Source organism: Pongo abelii, chromosome 3 (genome assembly GCF_028885655.2).
Source record: "Pongo abelii isolate AG06213 chromosome 3, NHGRI_mPonAbe1-v2.0_pri, whole genome shotgun sequence".
NCBI lineage: Eukaryota > Metazoa > Chordata > Mammalia > Primates > Hominidae > Pongo > Pongo abelii.
In genome coordinates this window covers 26,568,822-26,594,624 of record NC_071988.2, presented here as the reverse complement: position 1 = coordinate 26,594,624, position 25,803 = coordinate 26,568,822, and the positions used below count along the sequence as shown (strand labels likewise).

At 38.2% G+C, this 25,803-nt stretch overlaps 1 pseudogene; it reads right to left on the bottom strand.

The window, feature by feature from the left end:
• Positions 1-25,525, bottom strand: part of LOC100447291 (immunoglobulin-binding protein 1-like) — a 152,865-nt pseudogene extending 127,340 nt beyond the window's left edge.
• Between the last annotated feature and the right edge of the window lie 278 nt (positions 25,526-25,803).

Genomic DNA, 25,803 nt, shown 5'->3' with positions numbered 1-25,803 from the left:
AGGTCAAGCTTTGCAAAATCGATGGCTATTTTAAATAATACACTTGAAAAATTATTAAAATAAATAATATTTGGATATAATTCAGATTTATTCTTATTAATTATAGGGACACTTGGCTTTGGCCAATTATTGTCTTAAACAACAGACCATTTATTCCAAATGTGAGTTCTGCACATCACACACAAGTTAAATAGAGTAAAACATGTCAAGGAAGGAAGCAAGGCAGTGAGGTGGGTAAGCACAGTGGATGCTATATTAAGTAGGGTGGCCAAGGTAGGCCTCACCAGGGAGCAAGCCATGCAGATATCTAAGGAAAAAGAATTCCATGAAGGAATATCACTGAGGAAAGAAATTCACTGGTATATTCCAGGAACTGTAACCAGGCCATTGTGACTGGAGGAGATTGACCAAAAGGGTAGATTAGTAGGTTATAAGGTCAGAGAGAAAGGAGCCAGAAATATAAGATCTATTGGCCTATTTCTAAAACTTAGCTATTTTTCTGACTGAATGAGGAATCATTGGCATTCTTTGAGCTCAGTGATGATATGAGCTGATCTGTGTTGTTGAAGGACCAATCAACCTTTCAGGTTAGTGTTACAGTGTAGGGTGTAAGGGTAGAAACAAAGAGAACAAATCCAGATAAGAGATGGTGGTGGTCTGGGCCAGGGGTAGCAGTTAAATGAGATGAGACATGGCCTGGTTCTGACACATTCTGAGGGAAGAGGTCACAATATTTGCAAACAAAGAGGATGTGAGGTTCAGGGGCAAGACTGTACTTAAACATGACTGCAAGATTTTATATTATGTGAGAAGAAGGGCAGGGTATGGTGGTTCACAAATGTAATTCCAGCACTTTGGGAGGTCCAGGTGTTTGAGACCAGCCTGGGCAATGTGGCGAGATGCTGTGTCTACAAAAGATAAGAAAAAAAAAATTAGCCAGGTGTGGTGGCGTGCTCCTGTGGTCCCAGCTGCTTGGGAATCTGAGGCAGAAAGATTGCTTGCACCCAGAAGGTCGAGGTTACAGTGAGCTCTGTGTTCACATCACTGCACTCCAGCCTGGGGGCATCAGAGTAAGACCCTGTCTCAAAGAAGAAGAGGAGAAGGAGAAGGAGGTGAAGGAGGAGGAGGAGGAGGAGGAGGAGAGGAGGAGGGGAGGAGGTAGTTGTCATTTACTGAGATGAGGGAAAATGTAACAGGAAGACAGGAAGCAAATTTTGGAGGGAAGATACAGACTTTAGTTTAGAACTTTGTAAGTTTGAGATGCATATTAGACATCCAACTGCTAAGTTGAGAATGTGCATATGAAATTTAGAGACTAAGTAGGGATGATAATAGGACTTGGAAGACCCCAGGGTAAGAGTGATATTTCAGGCCTTGAGATGGGAAAAGATCATCAAGGATAGAGGAAGGAATATTCCATTCCCTTTTATCCACTTTCAATTCCTTGTCCCTCTTTTCTTCCCCTTAATAGGAAATCCTGCTCCTGGTTAAATTCAATCATCCTGCCACAAGTCTAAGCCTGTACAGCTGAAGGTAATGAAAGGAAAAGCACATGACTCCTAATCAAGGATCACAAGTAAGGATGTTTTGGACTTGCCTGGAAGTCCTAATACATCCAGCACTCAATTTGATGTTTCCTCCCAAAAAAAGAAGTCTATCCTTGTACTCTCTCCTCTGAGTTCTAACATCCCTTCTCCTGACTCTTAGATATTGGCCTTACATTTTATTTTCCAAAGAAAACAGAAGCACCAGAAAATGCTATTTCGTCATCTCTTCATTAGACCTACTTTCTGTCTCTATTTCTACAATCTGCTCACCCTCCTTTTTCAATAAATGGAATCCCTCAGCTTCCCTCCAAGGTTCATGCTTCCATTCCTACTGTATTGTAACCATCTTCCATCTTAGCAACAGAAACAAATTCTCAGGCTTCAGGCTCTTTGTAACTCCTTTAGAATTATCCTCAATTAATAAGAAAACTCCAAAAATATGTACCTAGACTCACTCTCCAGATTCCTTACCTCCAATTCTCTTTTAATCCACTCCATTCAGGCTTCTATTTCTCACACCTCATCGAACTCACATTTACAACTCCTCTTACCACCGTTTGACTCAGTAAGTCACTACTTTTTTTTTTTTTTTTTTTTTTTTTTGAGATGGCGTCTTGCTCTATCACCCAGGCTGGAGTGCAGTGGCATGATCTCTGCTCACTGCAACCTCCACCTCCCGGGTTCAAGCGACTCCCCTGCCTCAGCCTCCTGAGTAGCTAAGACAACAGGCGTGCACCACCACACCCAGCTGATGTTTTTGTATTTTTAGTATAGACGGGGCTTCACCATATTGGCAAGGATAGTCTCAATCTCTTGACCTCATGATCCACCCGCCTTGGCCTCCCAAAGTGCTGGGATTACAGGCATGAGCCACTGTGACTGACCACTACTTCTTTTTTATACTCTTCCTTCTCTTGGATCCTGGGATACCCAAAAAACTACCTTTGAAGTCAGACAAATAAGTAAAATACTATGCAATAAGTGCCATACTTTAGATTTGCAGGAATAAGAGATTGCAAATTCCAGAGGGGTACAAGGAGGAGGGATCACAAATGAGTTTTTTCTGGACCTGGAAGAATGAGCATGTTAATATGTTAACATAAATAACACAACATATCTACTCTAGAAACCTTCTGTGTGTATATATGTATGTATACATGCATATACATACACGTGTGTATACATGCATATACATACACGTGTGTATACATGCATATACATACACGTGTGTATACATGCATATACATACACGTGTGTATACATGCATATACATACACGTGTGTATACATGCATATACATACACGTGTGTATACATGCATATACATACACGTGTATACATGCATATACATACATGTGTGTATATACGCATATATACGTATATATGTATGTATATACGTGTATATATGTATGTATATATACGTATATATGTATATATACGTATATATGTATGTATATATACGTATATATGTATATATACGTATATATGTATGTATATATACGTATATATGTATGTATATATACGTATGTATGTATGTATATATACGTGTGTATGTATGTATATATACGTGTGTATGTATGTATATATACGTGTGTATACGTGTGTATATACACGTGTGTATATATACGTGTGTGTATATACGTGTGTATATACGTGTGTGTATATACGTGTGTGTATATACGTGTGTATATATACGTGTGTGTATATACGTGTGTATATATATGTGTGTATATATATATACACACAATCAACTATCACGTGACATTAAGTTTATCTGTGGCTAAAACTCCATATTAAAGAAAGAATCGTGTTTTCTATTTCTTTGAAGGCAACAGTGGAAACCCTAGTGATGAACCATAGAATAATTTAATGTGTTTATTTCAGAGGGTAAGTGACATAGATTCTGTATGTGTGTGACATCACAAGTATCAGTTGTTTAACGTAGAAAAAGAAAAACAACCCCAAAACAGAGTAAGCCTGGAATGCAGGCGCAACATCCCATCCGTCTGCCCTACCCCAGACCATAAGGTAGGCAATAAAATATAATCTTTAAAAAGTACGTCAATTTTCATTGGCAAGAAACTTAGAATAAAGAAGTATTATTATCTCAATTTCACAAGAAAACTGAAGATTAAGTAAATTTCCCAAGGTTACATGATTAGTAATTAAAATCTCCTTTCAATATTCCTACAATTTAGTTTCCACTGACCCTTCAGCTGTTCAAAAATCACCAATATTTTAAAATGTCTTTTCATCATTAAAAGCAAAAAGGTAACTTTTTCGGTGTTAAAATTAGAACACTCATCTCAAGATGAATGAGGAAAATAATCTTGTGAGGAATTTTATCCCGAAAGGTAATTTTTAGGCTCAAATAGGCAGCTGACTTGTATTAGCAAATTTTAAGGCGCAAAATAATCTTTATTAAAATGCTTGTTTTGGGGAAAAATCTTGTTTCAGAAAACGAAATGGCTAAAATACAAAACTCCTAGAAGCATTAGCTTTACAAACTGAGCAAACAAATAAATGATTTTCATAAATATCAGAACATTAAATGGCTACCCCAGATCCTAATTTTGAATTTGCTATTCTATTCATTTCTTTTGCAAAATTCCCTTTGAAATCATATTAGTATGGAGAGTTGACTATTTTAAGAAATGAAAGCCAAGGCAGCCGTGCGTATATGACATTTATAGATTTGTAATCACCTGAGATCTCTGTGTAAATATTTATGAGGAAAGATTCCCTCCTAGTTTTAAGACAGGCACTTTGTTTGCCAAATCTCAGCTCTGGTCCTAATTCCCATCTTGGGGAAAAAAATCTTTTGGCTCCACCTGAGTTAGGAAGTCTTCTAAATGAGGATATGAATGTTTTTGCATTATCACCCAGTTATCTTTATGAAGGTCTTTCAAGTTCAAATGGACTTTGGCTCTTTCTTTTATTTCAGAGGACAAAACTGCAGTACACAATGGACCTATCCTCACATGATAAAAACATCCAAGGGAAGTTAAGGATTCTTGTCCTCCAGACATGAGGCCCATTCAATATGTAACCTTTCATCAGGAAGATCCATGGAAACAGAAAAGATTTTTAAGTAAATGCGATCAGCCCATTTAAAAAAGGTACACACAAAGGCATGCCAGGTGATCCAGATGTATAAAGAGGATTAAAAACTTCCATTTACAAACCTCCAAATGAAACAAGATAAATGCCTGAGGAAAAGGCTGAGTTTTTCTTTACTCCAGGTAGTTTTACATTTCACCCAAATAATTTGCATTTCCCCAACCCAGTGTGTCAGTTATCTCTTCAAATATTCAAATTTTCCTTCTCCTTAGTACTGATTTATGTATGCCATTCTAAAAGGTTGTAATTACATTTCCTTTTTAAAAACGAGCCTATATGTAACATTTTTTCTCTCAGGTACTTTAGCCCTATATTTTTTAATTCTTCTGTGGAACCGCAGTAAAGGGCCATAACTTCTTTTCCTTTATAGACCTCTACAGTGTTTTACACTGTGAATGAAAAAAAAAAATGCTAAAAATGTGGTTAAATACAGAAGTGAAACTATGAAGACACAGAGTATAGGTTTAGTGAATAGCATTTTTGACCATATGCCTGATCCCTGAAACATCCTCAGAAAGGAAGAAGATTCAGGAGATGCAATCAGTTCCATCAGTTACGTAGGTCAAGAATATTACAAACCCAAGCCTGTCTCTCTATGTCTGCTATCACTACCTTTTTTCCAAGCTTCCCCTCTGTTTGCTCAGATGTCTGCAAATTATCTATGATGGACTGGGTTTTCCAAATATGGCCTCAAGAATATCTCCCAACCCATACGGTCTTCTAAAACTTGCTGTGCACACATCAACAGGGGCAAACTATTCTTCTTGCATTAAATCTAGGTGGTTTTGTGACTTGCCTGTAAGTAATAAAATGCTCTAACTCTGTGAAACTTCCAAAGCTGAATCATACAGTGTGACTTAGCTTCCACCTATTTGCTAAAACACTCACACCATGCCTGGAGCCCAGAGCTATCACGGTAGGGGTCAAACCAGCCTCAGGCAGCCATGCTGCAAGGAAGCTGAACCATATGAAGTGGCCCGCATAGGTTATCTGGCTAGTGGTGCTCATCATCTATTCCTCCCATTCTAGGAACTAGCCATATGGGTAAACAAGCTTTCATGTAATCCCAGCCTCCTGCCGTCAATTCACCCACAGCACCTGCAGCTTTTAAGTCTTGAGGTCTCAGACATCATGGAACAGAAATAAGCTGTCCCTGTTGTACCCTTTCTGTATTCCTGACCAACAGGATCCATGAATATATTAGTGTGGCTATTTTAAGCTTCTGTGCTTGGGGGAAATTGGTTATGCAGCCTCATCATAGCAGTTCCTACTTCTGATCTGGTCTTCCCATGGTTTAGTTCTCACAGTGTTGCCAGTACTCTGTCATCCTTCAGAAATAAAAAGGTAGCCATGCTCTTCCCTGCATGACTCTCCTTTCTCAGCTCTTCATTTCTTGCTACTACAAATTATATGTCTTCAGCCTCAACAGCACCTTAAACATGCACCAAAAATGCATTAATTCAGCCCTGGTCAATGAACTCTCTCATTGCTCCCAGAGTTCATTCTACATCTTTACCAATAACCTGTAAGTTACTATTCTACTAACTCAGCAAATTTTATTGTCATTTTTCTCATTTGGAAAATAATGATATCCAAGGGAGAATTATTTCAATTATCAACCCCCATCCAAATTTCATTCCACGGACACACATCTTTGGTTTTTCTCTTCTGTCTAAGATCAGTAGTCTTTTTCTTCTGTCCACTGAAGAGTATTCAGTTCTATACTGTTTATCACATTTTCTTCCATCACCTCTGGAAATTTACTCCAATATTTATGTACTCTCTTGCCTAAATCTTTTTAATTCTTATTGGCTCTTGGCCCTCTGGCTGAATCTGTAAGAATATTCACAATTTTTTCCACACTTACAAAAAGTTATCTGCTTTTTTTAAGTCTCTTAAAACTCATCTCCTGTCAATCTCTTGCAGAACTTAGCTACAATACTTTTCCATTCTTGTATGCATTCTTCTTTGTCATGAGATTTTTGACACTTCACCACCGATGGATGAAGTCTCTACCTCTTGAATCTGAATGTCCCTGTAAATTGCTTTGACTAACAGAATATTGCCAACATAGGCAAAAGCCCAACCTAGCTTCCATTCAGAGAGATCCAGTTATTCCAGACATCACGATCACCTTCTCTGAGGTCCTATGCGTAAGAGCAAGGCCAAGTGTACAATGTGGGCCAGAGATAAGTAATCCCAGCTGAGCCCAGATCAAATGGCCAACCAACAGAATTGTGAGCTAAAAAGTGATTGTTGTTTCAAGCCACCAAGTTTGCTGGTGGTTTGTTATGTAGCAAAAATTAACTAATACAGCAATTCATACCTAGAAATGAGATGCCTCCGTAACAAACATCTAATACAGGTGTCGTTGGTTTTGGAACCTGTTTCCAGGGGGAGGCTGGAAAAGCAGAAAGGAAACTATAACAGATACTTGAAAAGTGGTGAGAAAACTGTAACAGGCCACAAAAATTGTGACTTTTCTTGTGAAATAGACAAATGATTGTCAAGCTGTAAACCATACAAATTTGGAAGATAGAATGTGTACCTAATGAAGTTGTAGATTTGGCTAAGGATATTGGCAAGCAGAATGTTGAAATGAACAAAGAAGAAATTGTTCCAGGTCACAAATGGAATTTTGAAAAAAATATAGAATGCCTAGAACTTGCTGGGTTAGAAAATAAAACTGTTTCTTACTTAGTCTTTCAAACCAGTAAACAGTTCTAACAGTAATAAATGGCTTTGTGCTAAAGGTTAAACTGAAGTTGGAGATATAAGGGTCCTTGGGATGTCTGAGTAGAGAGGACTATCTCAACAAAAATTGTGTGGTTTTTAACTGATGATGTGGATTATAATATGATAAACAAGATATGGATGAGCCTGGAGGACATTATGTTAAGTGAAATAAGCCAGCCACAGAAAGATAAATACTGCATATCTTCATGCATATGTGGGAGCTAAAAAAAAAGAGCTCATAGAAATAGAGTAGAAATATGATTATTAAAGGCTGGGAAAGGTATGAGGGGAGGGAAGAATAGGGAGTGGTTGGCTAATGGATAGAAAATTACAGCTAGATAGGAGCAATACATTCTAGTGTTCTATAGTACTGTAGGGTAACTATGGTTAAGAATAATTTATTGTATATTTTAAAAAATTAAAAGACAGGATTTTGAATGTTCGTAACACAAAGAAATGATAATAAATGTTTGAGGTGAGCATGCTAATTACACTGATTTGATCATTATACACTTATAGATATGTCACACTGTAACTCATAATTATTACATCACCTAAAACGAAAATAAAAAGCACGATGCACAGGAAACCCACAAAGTATTTAAAAGACCTGTAACAATGTAGACTGAAAAAGATTGGGGCTATTAAAGATAAAAGAGGGCCTCTGTGTCCCAATTTCCTTTTTTTAATATTATTTTTATTTTATTTTATTTTTAAGAGACAGCATTTGCTCTGTCTTCCAGGCTGGATTGCAGTGGTGCAATCATAGCTCACTGCATCCTTGAACTCCTGAGTTCAAGTGATCCTCCTGCCTCAGCCTCCCTAGTAGCTGAGATTATTGGCACACCACCAGCCCAGGTATTTTTTTTTTTTTATTTTTAATTTTTTGTAGAAACCAGGTCTCAATTTGTTGTACAGGCTCATCTCAAATTCCTGGCTTCAAACTATCCTCATGCCTTGGGCTTCCAACTGTCTATAAAAAATAAGCAAGCAAAAAACTGCTAGGCACACCTTTTCTTATACAAAGGAAAGGACATCTCAGAAGGCATATCCAAGAAATCAAAAGGCAGAGTCAAGAGCCTCTGAGAATAATACATTAGAGGATCCCTCCAAGGGAGCAGAATAGACCTTAATCAAGGAATACCTGGTGCCTCCAGGCCAGAAGAACCTGGTAACTTGTATCCTGCTGGATTCCAGAATTGCTGTGGTCTAGTGACTATTTCCTTTTCTTTTTTTTTTTTTTTTTTTTTAACGAATAACAGTGATTACTGTAATCATTGTTTCCTTGTATTGTATGCTGAATGTGTGTGAAGCAAATAACTTTTTTTTACTATTTTTCAAAACAGGGTCTCACTCAGTCACCCAGGCTGGAGTGCAGTGGCATGATCACAGCTGACTGCAGTCTTGACCTGCCAGGCTGAAGTGACCCTCCCACCCAGTGCAAATAATTTTTGTTATTATTATTGTTCACAGATCTCACACAAGGAGACACTCCGAAGAGTTTCATTTTCAACCATACCTGATTCAGACCATGCAGTCATAAACTTTGAACTTTGGACTTTATGACAAAAATAGATAAGAATTTTTTTAGTCCTGAGATGAGCATGAGCATATGTGACATGTGAGAGAAGTGTGTGTCTTTCGTGGACACAGAGAACACAGTAGTAAATGACCGTGAATTGCTCTTGCTTTAGCATGCATATTCCTTTGCAATGCAGCTTCTCTCATCCTCCCATCAAGATAGAAGTCTGCCCCTTCACCGCTTGAACATTGGCTGACCTTGTGTCCTGCTTTGACTGCTCGAATATGGCAGAAATGAACAAGTTTTGAGCATAGACCTCAAGAGGCCTGACATAGAACATGCTCCTGCAATGATACCATCATGTGAACAAGCTTGACTCTCTTGAGAATGAGAGATTTTGTATAAAGAGAAGTCCAGCTGCCTAAAATATCTCAGACTTCCTAGCTGATGTCCCAGACATATGAATAAGCCTAGTCAGTACTCCATGAAGCAGAAAGCAGCCATCCTATCTAAGCCGAGTTCCAAGTGCCAGCCCTCAGAACTGTGAGCAAATTAAAATTGCTGCTTTAAGCCACTAGGTTTAGGGATTCTTTTTACACATCGACAGAAAACTGATACAAAGTCTTTCTTTTTATCTGGTCAGGAAAATTTCTTGAAAGACACCTTATTTTGAATCAATTTCTTCACTTCCCTTTTCTATGTTCTATTTGGAAAATTGTCATTAATTGTATGGTTTTAAAAGCCACAATTAATAATATCGTGATATTAGAAAATACTTATCTCTAGTCACTTCATGTTGAAAAACCTGGTTTTTTTCTACTGTATATTGGAACTAATAATTGTAGTGCCTATTTCATAAGATTTATTTTGAGGATTCAATGCTCTACTGCATAGAGCGTAAACTTTAAGAGATACCAAGTACGTAAGTGCATAAATGCATGAAATATATTGTATATTACTTCTAATCATTATTATCATTATAACTAACTTCATCTTACTATCTTTTGTTTTACTATTACCCATAATCCAACATATTTTAGCTAGTAAAGCAAGTAAATTGAATGCTAGAAATCTCAAGTATTATGATAAAGTGGGAGATAATTTTTGGAAAAGGGGATGTTTAAAATAAGAATCCTGAATTAGGAACTAGATACCCACTGGCCAGTCTACTTGTAGTTATTTCTTCCCTGACTTATATACTGATGAAAAAAAATTATTAATCTTGTTGATCTAGAAAGGACTTCAGAGATCTCTAGTCTAAATTTATTTTATAAATAGGTGAACTGATACCCAGAGAGAATATATAATTTATCTGAGAACACACCTTGTAAATTACTATAGTCTTGGCACTGAAACACAAGTGAAACCCCGTTTCTACTAAAAATACAAAAAAAAAAAAAATTAGCCAGGCATGGTGATAGATGCCTGTAGATGGGAGGCTGAGGCAGGAGAATGGCATAAACCTGGGAGGCAGAGCTGACAGTGAGCCAAGATCCCACCACTGCACTCCAGCCTGGGCGACAGAGCAAGACTCCATCAAAAAAAGAAAAGAAAGAGACCACTTCTAAAATTAATGACAGGCACCAAACCCCAGATCCAAGAAGCCAAGAGAACACCAAGCAAGGTAAGTACCAAAGCAGAGAAAGAAATCAAAAACAAAACAGAACAAAAAAGCTCGTTTGCACCTATCATTTGAACTACTAAAAAACAAAGACAATATTAAAAACAACCATAGGACGAAGACACATTTCATATAGAAAATCCAAGACAAGATTTATAAAAGAGTTCTTGTCAAAAACCATGTAAGACAGAAAACAATGAAGGGATATCTTTAAAGCGCTGAAAGAAGTAAACTCTCAAGCCATAATTCTGTACTTAGTAAAAATATAAATCAAGATTGTCTCATATAAATGAAATGGAGGAAGCTAATTGCCATGAATCTGCACTACAAGAAATGATAAATAAAGTTCTTTAGGAAGAAATATATGATAGCAGACAAAAAACTGGATCTAAACCAAGAAATAAAGATCATAGGAAATGGAATAGATTAAGTAAAATATATTTTTAATTGAAATTACATTTTTTTAAAAAACTGTCTGAAGCAAAAGTAGTAGCAATGTATTGTGTATTTATACCATATAAACATGTAAAACATATAGTGACAATAGCACAAAAATACCAAGGAAAAATGTGGAATATACTATTCTACTGGTTTATAGTACATGTGAGATGTATATTGTTTGAATAAAGACCATTATTTTTGGTGATGTGCACTATAAATCCTAGGGCAACCATTAAAAGAATTAAAGCAATTCAGTGTTTCTTAATATCCCTTGATTATATTACAATAATAAAACTACTATCTAAATATTTGGAATTTGATGACCAAATGCCAAATTTTTCTCAGATACTTACTGCCTTTGTGTTTTGCTTATTTTTATAAACCTCTTAGTTGTCTCTTCCTCATATAAAGACTTCCAATTAACATGTATATACCCATACTTAAGTACTTAATTATCTCACAAGGAATTGTCTTGTCTTTATACAGAGACTGTAGTTTTCTTAATGTCAAAAGTTTTTCATTGCTTTTCTAAATCTTAGATCTAACAGAGTTCTCAGCACTTGACATACATTAAGCCAAATATTATTTATAGATGAGAGCCTCAGTGGTAGATGGTGAGATTTCCCTAACTTTCTCTGCTATCTCAGATCTTTGCTATGTCTGGCACTGACCTCTAACTGCCAATATTTGCAACTGGCAGATGCTACCATAATGCTTCATCTTTCATCGGGCTAGTCATGCCAGCAGTAAAGGCAAGCTTTACATCATATTTCTGGCATTAGCTCTATCTTGCTTCTCAACAAAAAAGATTAAGTTTTTGTTAATGCTGTCAGTCATCTTTGCTTCATTTTGAAACCCTGTCAGAAATGGATAAAACAAAGCAGAAAGTCAAAAGTGCTCTTGTGTTATAAGTGAAAAGGTGGTTAGACTGGATGAGCTCCTTATGCTCTTTTAAAATCTAAAATTTAGTGATTTGCTTTTTGCAGGTTTATTAAAAATGGCAACCCATGTCATAGTCTCAAAAAGAAAATACCATGATTGTAACTTAGAAAGCAAGCCCTCAACAAAGCCTACCAGGACATTTCAGGTCCTTATAGCAATGGGGCTTGATTGATGATTAAATTATTATTATTTTTGTTGGGGAAGTCAAACTTACTCCATCCAACAGAGACACATGCCTAGTATTCAGCCTCTGAATCTCATGTAGTATAGCTACAATACCACATGCTACTATACCACAGACAATTTCAGGGTCAAGCTGATTTTTTATTATCTAAGATTGAAGAGGAATGGTGGCAGAAACCAAAAAAGGAAGGCTGAATTTTTTTTAGCCATTGTATGCAGACAGTGGAACAGATAAATACTGATTTATGAGGGACATACAATAAAAACAGAAACTTAGGGGCAATCTTTTCTCCACCCTGGGTGTGACGCCACAGAATGAAAATACGTATTTCCAGAATAGAATAAAGAAGGAAAAACACCATGTTTTTTTTTTCCCAGAGTAGAAAAACACTTATTTTTAAAAAAATTATGTTTATGGGTTAAGCATTTATCAGCTTCAGATACTTTAATTGTGAATACCTTAAAGCCACAGGTTTCTAAATTAATCACATAAAACTAATCTTTAGTAAAATTTAACTTTAGAGAAAGTAAAGCAATTAAAACTTTTAGAATGCACTATGACTTTTTATAAACTAATGTCCCATCCCACTATAAATATTGTAATGTTTGACAGCTTAATGATAATAAAACCAACTTCCCAAACTTTTTTCAATTTTTCTATGTATTTCAAGATAATTCTAATGAGATAAGTGGAAGATACAAAGATCAAATGTCAAAACTGAGAAAAATTATGTTCTATAGTTATGCTATTTATCAGTTCTCTAGCTACTATATTTGTTATTCATTTTTATTATCATTACTACTTTAATGGTGTTTACATACCTATAGTAATAAAAATAAAATCATGTTAATTTTGATTAGCTGAATAAAATACCTGAGATGCTGAAATAGATACATACAGCCAGAGCAAAAATTTCAATTGATTTACTTAGGGATAGCAAATAATAAACTTTTTTTAAAAAAAGAAAAGTAGATTAAAAGCAAATAGACATTTTTGTATACCATAATTTTTTGGCTAGTCACCAACTTTGCCATTGAAAGTAATGGCAAAAACCGCAATTATGTTTGCACCAACCTAACAAATACTTATTAGGATTGGGCAGCAATACAAACTGTCAGGCCTCTGAGCCCAAGCCAAGCCATCACATCCCCTGTGACTTGCACCTATATGCCCAGATGGCCTGAAGTAACTGAAGAATCACAAAAGAAGTGAATATGCCCTGCCCCACCTTAACTGATGACATTCCACCACAAAAGAAGTGTAAATGGCCGGTCTTTGCCTTAAGTGATGACATTACCTTGTGAAAGTCCTTTTCGTGGCTCATCCTGGCTCAAAAACACCCCCACTGAGCACCTTGCGACCCCCACTCCTGCCCGCCAGAGGACAAACTCCCTTTGACTGTAATTTTCCTTTACCTACCCAAATCCTATAAAACGGCCCCACCCTTATCTCCCTTCACTGACTCTCTTTTCGGACTCAGCCTGCCTGCACCCAGGTGAAATAAACAGACATGTTGCTCACACAAAGCCTGTTTGGTGGTCTTTTCACACGGACGCACATGAAATTTGGTGCCGTGACTCGGATCGGGGGACCTCCCTTTGGAGATCAATCCCCCATCCTCCTGCTCTCTGCTCCATGAGAAAGATCCACCTACGACCTCAGGTCCTCAGACCGACCAGCCCAAGAAACATCTCACCATTCAAATCCGGTAAGCGGCCTCTTTTTACTCTCTTCTCCAACCTCCCTCACTATCCCTCAACCTCTTTCTCCTTTCAATCTTGGCACCACACTTCAATCTCTCCCTTCTCTTAATTTCAATTCCTTTCATTTTCTGGTAGAGACAAAGGAGACACGTTTTATCCGTGGACCCAAAACTTTGGCGCCGGTCATGGACTGGGAAGGCAGCCTTCCCTTGGTGTTTAATCATTGCAGGGACACCTCTCTGGTTATTCACCCACATATCAAAGGTGTCAGACCACGCAAGGATGCCTACCTTGGTCGTTCACCCTTAGTGGCAAGTCCCGCTTTTCTGGGGAAGGGGCAAGTACCCCAACCCCTTCTCTCCTTGTCTCTACCCCTTCTCTGCTTTTCTGGGGGAGGGGCAAGTACCCCTCAACCCCTTCTCCTTCACCCTTAGTGGCAAGTCCCACTTTTCTAGGGGGCAAGAACCCCCAATCCGTTATTTCCATGCCCCAATCTCTTAACTCTGCACCCCAATCACTTATTTCTGTGCCCCAACCTCTTATCTCTGCATCCCAATCCCTTATTTCCACACCCCAACCTCTTATCTCTGTGCCCCAATTCCTTCTGTGCCCCAACCTCTTATCTCTGCACCCCAATCCCTTATTTCTGTACCCCAACCTCTTATCTCTGTACCCCAATCTCTTATTTCCACACCCCGACCTCTTATCTCTGTGCCCCAATCCCTTATTTCCACACCCCAACCTCTTATCTCTGTGCCCCAATCCCTTATTTCTGTGCCCCAACCCCTCTTCCCGCTTTTCTGGAGGGTAAGAACCCCCGAACCCCTTCCCTCTGTGTCTCTATGCTCTCTTTTCTCTAGGTTTGCTTCTTTCACTATGGGCAACCTTCCACCCTCCATTCCTCCTTCTTCTCCTTTAGCCTGTGTTCTCAAGAACTTAAAACCTCTTCAACTCACACCTGACCTAAAACCTAAATGCCTTATTTTCTTCTGCAACACCACTTGGCCCCAATACAAACTTGACAATGGCTCTAAATGGCCAGAAAACGGCACTTTGGATTTCTCCATCCTACAAGACCTAAATAATTTTTGTCGAAAAATGGGCAAATGGTCTGAGGTGCCTTACGTCCAGGCATTTTTCACACTTCTTTCCCTCCCAAGTCTCTGTTCCCAATGCAATTCCTCCCAGATCCTCCTTCTTTCCCTCCCGCCTGTCCCCTCAGTCCCAACCCCAAGCGTCACTGAGTCTTTCTAATCTTTCTTTTCTACAGACCCATCTGACCTCTCCCCTCCTCGCCAGGCCGAGCTAAGTCCCAATTCTTCCCCAGCTTCTGCTCCTCCACCCTGTAGTCCTTTTATCACCTCCCCTCCTTACACCTGGTCCGGCTTACAGCTTCGTTCCGTGACTAGCCCTCCCCCACCTGCCCAGCAATTTACTCTTAAAAAGGTGGCTAGAGATAAAGGCATAGTCAAGGTTAATGCTCCTTTTTCTTTATCCCAAATCAGAAGCGTATAGGTTCTTTTTCATCAAATATAAAAACCCGGCTCAGTTCATGGCTCATTAGGCAGCAACCCTGAGACGCTTTACAGCCCTAGACCCTAAAAGTCAAAAGGCCATCTTATTCTTAATATACATTTTATTACCCAATCTGCTCCCGACATTAAATAAAACTCCAAAAATTGGAATCTGGCTCTCAAATCCCACAACAGGACTTAATTAACCTCACCTTCAAGGTGTATAATAATAAAAAAAAAGTTGCAATTCCTTGCCTCCACTGTGAGACAAACCCCAGCCACATCTCCAGCACACAAGAACTTCCAAACGCCTGAACCGCAGTGGCCAGGCATTCCTCCAGAACCTCCTCCCCCAGGAGCTTGCTACAAGTGCCAAAAATCTGGCCACCAAGCCAAGGAATGCCCGCAGCCCGGGATTCCTCCTAAGCCGTGTCCCATCTGTGCGGAACCCCACTAGAAATCGAACTGTTCAACTCACCTGGCAGCCACTCCCAGAGCCCCTGGAACTCTGGCCCAAGGCTCTCTGACTGACTCCTTCTTGGCTTAGCAGCTAAAGACTGACGCTGCCTGATTGCCTCGGAAGCCCCTAAACCATCACAGATGCTGAGCTTCCGGTAACTCTCACAGTGGAAGGTAAGCCCGTCCCCTTCTTAATCAATATGGAGGCTACTCACTCTGCATTACCTTCTTTTCAAGGGCCTGTTTCCCTTGCCTCCATAACTGTTGTAGATATTGATGGCCAGGCTTCTAAACCCCTGAAAACTCCCCCACTCTGGTGCCAACTTGGACAACACTCTTATGCACTCTTTTTTACTTATCCCCACCTTCCCAGTTCCCTTATTAGGCTGAGATATTTTAACCAAATTATCTGCTTCCCTGACTATTCCTGGACCACAGCCGCATCTCATTGCCGCCCTTCTCCCCAACCCAAAGCCTCCTTCGCGTCTTCCTCTCGTATCCCCCGACCTTAACCCACAAGTATAGGACATCTCTACTCCTTCCCTGGCAACTGATCACATGCCCATTACCATCCCATTAAAACCTAATCACCCTCACCCCACTCAACGCCAATATCCCATCCCACAGCACACTTTAAAAGGATTAAAGCCTGTTATCACTCGCCTGCTACAGCATGGGCTTCTAAAACCTATAAACTCTCCTTACCATTCCCCCATTTTACCTGTCCTAAAACCAGACAAGGCTTGCAAGTTAGTTCAGAATCTGCACCTTATCAACAAAATTGTTCTGCCTATCCACCCCGTGGTGCCAAACCCATATACTCTCCTATCCTCAATACCTCCCTCTACTACCCATTATTCTGTTCTGGATCTCAAACATGCTTTCTTTACTATTCCTTTGCACCCTTCATCCCAGCCTCTCTTTAGCTTCACTTAGACTGACCCTGACACCCATTAGGCTCAGCAAATTACCTGGGTTGTACTGCCGCAAGGCTTCACAGACAGCCCCCATTACTTCAGTCAAGCCCAAATTTCATCCTCATCTGTTACCTATCTCGGCATAATTCTCATAAAAACACACGTGCTCTCCCTGCTGATCGTGTCCGATTAATCTCCCAAACCTCAATCCCTTACAAAAGAACAACTCCTTTCCTTCCTAGGCATGGTTAGTGTGGTCAGAATTCTTACACAAGAGCCAGGACCACACCGTGTAGCCTTTCTGTCCAAACAACTTGACCTTACTGTTTTAGCCTAGCCCTCATGTCTGCGTGCAGTGGCTGCCGCTGCTTTAATACTGTTAGAGGCCCTAAAAATCACAAACTATGCTCAACTCACTCTCTACATTTCTCATAACTTCCAAAATCTATTTTCTTCCTCATACCTGACGCATATACTTTCTGCTCCCCGGCTCCTTCAGCTGTACTCACTCTTTGTTAAGTCCCACAATTACCATTGTTCCTGGCCCGGACTTCAATCTGGCCTCCCACATTATTCCTGATACCACACCTGACCCCCATGACCGTATTTCTCTGATCCACCTGATATTCACCCCATTTCCCCATATTTCCTTCTTTCGTCTTCCTCACCTGATCACGCTTGATTTATTGACGGCAGTTCCACCAGGCCTAATCACCACACACCAGCAAAGGCAGGCTATGCTATAGCACAAGCCACTAGCCCACCTCTCAGAACCTCTCATTTCCTTTCCACCGTGGAAATCTATCCTCAAGGAAATAACTTCTCAGTGTTCCACCTGCTATTCTGCTACTCCTCAGGGATTATTCAGGCCCCCTTCCTTCCCTACACATCAAGCTCGAGGATTTGCCCCCTCCCAGGGCTGGCAAATTAGGTTTACTCAACATGCCCCGAGTCAGGAAACTAAAATACCTCTTAGTCTAAGTAGACACTTTCACTAGATAAGTAGAGGCCTTTCCTACAGGGTCTGAGAAGGCCACCGCAGTCATTTCTTCCCTTCTGTCAGACATAATTCCTCAGTTTAGCTTTCCCACCTCTATACAGTCTGAAAACAGACCAGCCTTTATTAGTCAAATCAGCCAAGCAGTTTTTCAGGCTCTTAGTATTCAGTGAAACCTTTATATCCTTTATGGTCCTACGTCTTCAAGAAAAGTAGAACGGACTAAAGGTCTTTTAAAAACACACCTTGCCAAGCTCAGCCACCAACTTAAAAAGGACTGGACAATACTTTTACCACTTTCCCTTCTCAGAAGTCAGACCTGTCCTCAGAATGCTACAAAGTACTGCCCATTTGAGCTCCTGTATAGACGCTTCTTTTTATTAGGCCCCAGTCTCATTCCAGACACCAGACCAACTTAGACTGTGCCCCAAAAAAACTTGTCATCCCTACTATCTTCTGTCTAGTCATACTCCTATTCACCGTTCTCAACTACTCATACATGCCCTGCTCTTGTTGCCACTGCCGGTTTACACTGTTTCTCCAAGCCATCACAGCTGATATCTCCTCATGCTATCCCCAAACTGCCACTCTTAACTCTTGAAGTAAATAAATAATCTTTGTTGGCAGGACTATGCCGAATCTCCTTAGGCACTCTCTAATCAGATGTGCTGGGTAGTACCAATTCTTAGACCTTTTATACCTGTTTTTCTCCTTCTCTTATTCCATTTAGTTTCTCAATTCATCCAAAACCATATCCAGGCCATCACCAATCATTCTATACGACAAATGTTTCTTCTAACATCCCCACAATATCACCCCTTACCACAAGACCTCCCTTCAGCTTAATCTCTCCCACTCTAGGTTCCCACGCCGCCCCTAATCCTGCTCGAAGCAGCCCTGAGAAACATCGCCCATTATCTCTCCATACCATCCCCGAAAAATTTTCACCGCCCCAACACTTCAACACTATTTTGTTTTATTTTTCTCGTTAATATATAGAAGGCAGGAATGTCAGGCCTCTGAGCCCAAGCCAAGCCATCACATCCCCTGTGACTTGCACCTATACGCCCAGATGGCCTGAAGTAACTGAAGAATCACAAAAGAAGTGAATATGCCCTGCCCCACCTTAACTGATGACATTCCACCACAAAAGAAGTGTAAATGGCCAGTCTTTGCCTTAAGTGATGACATTACCTTGTGAAAGTCCTTTTCGTGGCTCATCCTGGCTCAAAAACACCCCCACTGAGCACCTTGCGACCCCCACTCCTGCCTGCCAGAGAACAAACACCCTTTGACTGTAATTTTCCTTTACCTACCCAAATCCTATAAAACGGCCCCACCCTTATCTTCCTTCACTGACTCTCTTTTCGGACTCAGCCCGCTGCACCCAGGTGAAATAAACAGATATGTTGCTCACACAAAGCCTGTTTGGTGGTCTCTTCACACGGATGCGCATGAAACAAACTGATACTGACATAGTCAGGAGGAGGAGGGTCCACTGGAAAGAATAGGAGAGGGCTAATTGGGAGGTTCTGGGAACTGGGTGGAAACATATTCACCAATCTGGACCAGATTTTAGGTGACAGGACTAAATGCAGGAAGTTCTTACTCAAACAATGTTTAAAATACAGTGTCTAAAACATAAGTAGTATCTGAAATATAAGCAATGTCTAAAATATAAATATAGATTCAGGTACAGGAGAAGAAGCAGGACAAGCAATGTGCTTCCACATCACAATAGGCCCTCAAATGTCTCCATATAACGTCTCCCGGCTATTATAACATGTAAGACTTTGGAGTTGAAATCCTTGTCTACATGTGGGCCCTGCCATTTGCCAGATATTTGAGCTTGGGTACATGACTCGACTTTGCTAGGATTTAGTTCTCTCATTTATACTACAGGAATAGTATTTGCCTAATAGAGTTGATTCAATGAAATTGCAAAGATTCAATAAAACAGTATTTTTGTAAGGCTAACACAGAATTATCACCCAATAATATTAGTTGTAATTATATTTATAGGGGTGGGGTGTGTGGTATGGAATGTCATAAACTCAGTTACTGAATCAGTATTGTAAATATATTAAATGTTATATTGAAATATAATGCATGTTTTTATTTGCTCCATGACAGTGTGAAATTTGATATTTCCTTGCTTCTGGTATGGCTGGGGAGTTCCTAGTTGGCCCAGTCCTCATGAAAATGGCAACTCAACCCTGGAAAAATTGTTGTAAAACAGCCAACTAAGGTCTGGAGACTAAAAAGATGCAGCAGATAGTGAAGGAAAATCAACTCCTGGAAGGAGGCAACAGCCCTGAGTGAATTTCCTAATTTATGACTTGTACCTGAGAACAAGCTCTGGTCTCCACGATGTGCAAAGGCTAAAACGCTGGTAGAAAACCCACATTCTTAACTGACTTGAAAAACCAGACAGCAGAGTTGAGGGCAAATGCAACCGGTAGAAAGTGAGAAAGAAAATCCTAGAAAACAGTCAAGAAGCTCGGAACATGTGAACAAATTCTTTTCAGATCTCTGGCTAATTGTGAACCATGCATGCATAGCCTAAATTCCAAGCACTCCAGGTAAAGCCAACAAAACAAACAAACAACAGCAGCAAAATTTAAACTGTTGCCCACCAAAGGGAAGATGGATTTTATACTTTGAGTCCAGTCAAGTGCCTGCTAACACAAAGGAACCAAAAAAAAAAGGTATTAAATAGAATTTAATAGGTAGTAGATTCTATAGATGTTATAGAATAACATCTATAACATCAATATAGAACATATATAGAATCTATAACATTTATATAGAATAATATCTATAACATCATCCACAATGTCCCAGAAATAATCAAAAATTAATTCACATATAAAGAAACAAGAAAATAAGACTCATTTTTAAGGAAAGGAAACAGAACAATAGAGAACAGCCCCATCATGACCCAAAAGTGAAAATTTTAACATAAGCACTTTATAAAAGTGATTATAACTGTGTTCAAGGAAAGGAAATTATTCTTATCGTGAATGAAAAGATTGGAAATGTTAGTAAAGAAATAGAAATCCTAGTAAAATGAAATGGGAATTCTAGGAAGAAAATAACATAATATCTAAAATAAAAAGTGAGAAGAGTGAAAATCACGTAATCTTACGCAGCATGTATAGTCACAAGGACAATAATGCTGATAAAAGTATTTATGACAGCTAGTGGAGCATATATCAACAGGGATTCAATTTAATCTAGGAGATCAAGGAAAGCTTCTCCAACAATGAGATATTTAAGCTGAGATCTGAAGAATTAGTAAAATTGACCTAGGAGAAGGAGTAGCAGAAGCAGGGGAGAAAAGGTGATGAATTCTTAGCAATGGGAAAAATGTTTTAGCAGGATCAGAAGAAAAGTGATTTGAATAAACTAAAAAGTAGGGAACATGAAAACATGAGTCATAGAATACTCCAAGATCAAACTATTTAGGGTCATGTAAATCGTGCTAAAGAGTGTTCTGTGCTAGGTAAATGTATTGAGTGATTTTATTCCGAAGAAAAACATAGTTAAACCTACATTTTCAAATGTTTATTTCCTGTGCATCAATTTCTTCATATGCAATGGGAATAATATGGTCACTTATAGCTTTCAAATTCTGTGAGAAACAAATTAGGAGTCTTAGTAGATTTGTTCAGCAATCTATACATTCAAGTAATTGTGATTCCAAAGGACCGTTGGCTTCAGTGATAAAATCTATTATCCGAGATGCCAAAAATGCCTAAGAAGCACTGAGTCCTTGTTATTGTAAGTAACTCAGGAATGGAAAACCAAACATCGTATGTTCTCACTGATATGTGAGAGCTAAGCTATGAGGACGCGAAGGCGTAAGAATAATACAATGGACTTTGGGGACTTGTGGGGAAGAGAGGGAGGGGGTCTAGGGATAAAACACTACAAATATGGTGCAGTGTATACTGCTCGGGTGATGAGTGCACGAAAATCTCACAAATCACCACTAAAGAACTTACTCATGTAACCAAATACCACCTGTACCCCAATAACTTATGGAAATTAATTAATTAATTTAAAACAAAACTGAGTCTTTCTGGGGAAAAAAATAACTATGAGCTTATCTTCTGCTTCTTTTGGGCAAAAATGACTGATGGCAGAATAGTGAACCTATCTAAAAAATACTTTGTACATTTTATTCTACCCTGTGCTCATATTATAACCTTGCTTATAGAACATAGATATTATTTTTGCCAGAGAATAAGCAAAATAGAATATATATTCTATTTTGAGTAATGAGTCCTTTATACCAGGGAGATTATAAATAAAGATAGTAGTAATAATAATATTAGTAATACTTGAGCACTACGTAGCAGGCACTTTGTGTTTTTTTAATAGACTCATTTTAATTTCACAACAATTGTGTAGGTTTTCCACTATTATTATCATTCCCATTTTAAAGATAGTAAATTCAGGCATAGAAAGTTACTTCCGTTGGCCAAATTCATTCAGGCATTATTAGGTTGAAGCAAGATCTCTACCCCAGCGTTCTAATTTTAGAATGCACGCTCTAGTGCATCCAATTACACTGGATAGAGTTATTCATATGCACAGCCCCGTTCAATTTAAGTCAAAGTTCCATTTTGTGGGTGAAGTAGACAGGAGTGCAAAGGTGCCTCTAAAAACAGGGGATCCACCTAGACTTACCTGAATATAAAGAAGCCCCTGTTTTTACCACTTTTGCATCAGTAGTTTATTAAGAAAAAACAGCACATTTTTGGGCTGACTGGTATGTTATGTTCCCAATAATAAGCTGATTTACAAACAATAAAGACAAAGTCTCTCTTCCAAGAAATTCACAGTTTCACCCACTTGAATCATTTTCTTCCTGTCGGGCTGGAAATTCCCATTTCCTCCAGGTGTGGAAGCCATCTTTATCTGCTCAGGCTTTCCTGCAGGTGACAGCGTAGCATTCTAGAAGAAAGGCAGTGGGGAGAAAAAGCAATGCTCATTAAGAGAAAATCAAATTCATATTCCTCACACATATGCCTTCATGTCCACACACTGAGAATTTTTAAAGTTGGAACAAGGATACTTTGCCTGCTTTATTTCTGTTTGCCCTCACACATTTCTGCCTCTCTGAAGAAATCAAAAGCAATGAAAACAGTAAAGATTTGATATGCAGTTGCAGAATTGTCCATTTCCATAACCTGGCAGTCTCCAGTGTTGGGGAAATGCTTCTTCCCCATTTCAAATCATTTCTTCCCTGTTCATTCAAATAATCAACCATTTTTGTAACATCCATGGCATCTCTTTATTCTGTTTCTTTCCCACAGAGAAAAGTAACTTACCTGAGCAGGGATTTTGATGCAAAAATGTGTATTTCAATGAATATAATCTCCAAAAATGCAATAACATTAGACATTAACAATAAAATATTGATAATTAGGAACATCATCTATTTTTAAAAATGTATATCTTGTGTTTTTAAATAAGTTATTAGTTAAGTATTATGATGGGTATTAGAAAATATTTAGAACTGAGTTTAAGTGAAAACATTACATATCAAATTTTATAATGTACAGATAGTAAAATATTGAAACAGAAACGTAATGTTATGTGTATACTTTATGAAAAGTATAACTGAAAATTAATGAGGTTATTGTTCAAATGATACAGTTAGACAAAATAACACAGAAATAAAGTAAAGAATGAATATAATGAAAAGAACACAAATCAGTGAAAAAAAATTCCATAAACAAAATTTATTTGGAACAGTAAAACGTATCTTGTAATATGATTGATCAAGAACAAGAAAACACACTATTCAGACAATAGGTATCATTTTGCAACAGCATAATCACAAAGACGGCAATGTTCCTCATAATAATCTCTATTTTATTCAATTCCACAAAATTCTAATAGAGATTCACCACATTTTAAAAACTCATTCTAAAATTAACGTTGAAACATAAAGTTAAAATTTGACAAGATAGAAGTAAAATAGAAGGACATAAGGAGGAAAAGGAGGAGACAGAGAAAAAAGAAGGAAAAGAGAAAGAAACAATCAAAAAAGCAGATGAAGAGAAAGAAATACTGATAATCTACCAGATATCCAGAATTTCTGTAAAATTATTTTAATCAAAATGTAGTATTAACAGAAGGATGGAATAAACAATCAAGGCTAATATCTGTCCCATGCACACATGGCAACTTGGTTTATGATGGAGGTTACATTACAAATTAGTTGATATACCAAATAAGACAAATATACAAAAATGAATAGTGGCTTCAACAATAGCAGATCCTCAACCTTTTAAAGTTTAAGTGAAGGATGAAGAAAGAATGGGGACAATGAAGTGCATACAGTCTTTATCAAATCTTTCATACACTTCTACTCTTATAGAGGAAAAGAGAAATGGAGCTAGAGATGGCATCAGGTCAAAGGAGAACTATTTTTAAAATGTAAAGGACCACGGGGAATGATGGTATGTTAAGGGAAAGTATCCAATGTAGGAGAAATTGTTGATGCAGGAGACGGAATACTTTGTCAGCAAATTCTTGAGTTGGTAAGAGAAGATGAGATCTAGAGCATTATGAAGCAGCAGCTTTAGGAGTAGGAAAAATATTGTTATGTAAGGGATGGGAAATATATGAGAAGAAATGAAGTTGGTAGTAGAAAGATGAGGGATTCCTGTCTGGTTGCTGACTCTATCCTCACAAGTTGGGTGACCTACCTTAGTCAAATACCTCTGCTTTCTTATCTCTGGGTTCTTCAAATAGAAATGGAAAAAGTATCTATTAACCTCATAGTATTTTGCGACGATCAAAAGAGATGGTGTATATAAGGCACATAGCATACTGCCTGGTGCATAATTAATGCTCAATTAAAAAGACATTCTTATTTGGCAATATATTCTGAGGAAGGCATCACACAAATCCACTAGAACTTGCTGAACACTTTAGCAAGTGGATTAGCTGGCTGTTACTTATAAGTGAAAGGTACAATTTTGACAGAGAAGAAGAGAATTTTTAAAAGTTAGAAAATTATGGATGTCAGAGCCAAAATCTGAGAGAAATTAAAAGTTTGAATTTGGGAATCCCAAGTATTTATGTTTCTGCCTGTACTTTTCCCTCTCTGCACCTCTATTCTTTCATATATGAATTAAGAAAAATGATAATACTATTTCACAGATAGGTTTTGGATTAATGATTAATAATGTAAAACATAGAGAATGACACCTTACACAGCTATTGTTATTATACAATTTTGTATTATATATTTATATAAGTAATATTTCATAATATATTTAAATTATAAAATAAAATATACTTTTATAAAATATATTTATTATAAAACATTAGTTGTATAAATTAGCTACATAGATATTACTATATAAATTTTCTCCAAAAGTGGAGAAGAATTAAGAATTATAATAATGCTTTTCATTTACTTCTCTTTCACCCTTTTGAAACATATTGTGTCTTTGAACCCTCACAATTTAATCCATGAATGAATTAGGATAGTGGTGAAAATTAAGTAACATTCAAATTATATGAAATTGTATCTTTTATGCCACTCAATTTTATGATGGATCAAATCAATTCTATTTTCTTCTTCTTTGTTTAAACCAAGTAGCTCAGTTACATCACCTTGAGCCTTTATTTAGAAAAGAATGGCAAAACAAAGTTCTCACCAACAAAACTTTTTGGCATTCAAATTCTTGGAATTACTACACTGTAGGTCTTTTCATTTTCAGATCCTCTGGCAATAGATGCAGCAGAAGGGCTCTCCAAAACCCTCCATCCCGCTGCTCTTCGAGTTTGATTTGCCATTTCAAAGATTTTAAGAAAGCAAAGGATTCTAGGTTTGATATGTGGTTCAGTTAACAAAACAGCATCTTCTATCTGATACAAAACACAGAGAAATTCTTGGCCCTGGAAGTACTGATTTTCCCATCATTAAAGCATTTAAGCAGCTGCCTCACAGCCACTCCACAAGAACGAGGGAAGCCTCGTGGCCTCCAGCAGGCTGAGCCATTTCTTCTGTGAAATGCTTCCACAGGTTTCTAATTGAGGCTTTCATATTCTTATTTGATGCTGGGTCTCTGTAT